Source organism: Etheostoma spectabile, chromosome 9 (genome assembly GCF_008692095.1).
Source record: "Etheostoma spectabile isolate EspeVRDwgs_2016 chromosome 9, UIUC_Espe_1.0, whole genome shotgun sequence".
Classification (NCBI taxonomy): Eukaryota; Metazoa; Chordata; class Actinopteri; order Perciformes; family Percidae; genus Etheostoma; species Etheostoma spectabile.
The window spans coordinates 32,185,818-32,186,071 of record NC_045741.1 but is presented as its reverse complement, the minus strand read 5'-3'; positions in this window follow the sequence as shown (position 1 = coordinate 32,186,071).

Genomic DNA, 254 nt, shown 5'->3' with positions numbered 1-254 from the left:
CCTCAGTCACACATCCCCGCTGGGCTTCAGACGGCTGACTATGTTTTCGTCCGCCAGGATGCCCACAGGGGACCGCTATGCCCGCCCTACGAGGGCCCATTTTGAGTTTTGGAGTCGGGTGACAAATGTTTTGTAGTGGACGCCCCTGGGAAACCAGAGCAACTTTCCATTGAACGCCTCAAACCTGCTCACTTCGACATGGCCAGGCCTGTTGACCTGGCCAAACCCCCACGACGTGGTCGGCCACCGGCTCT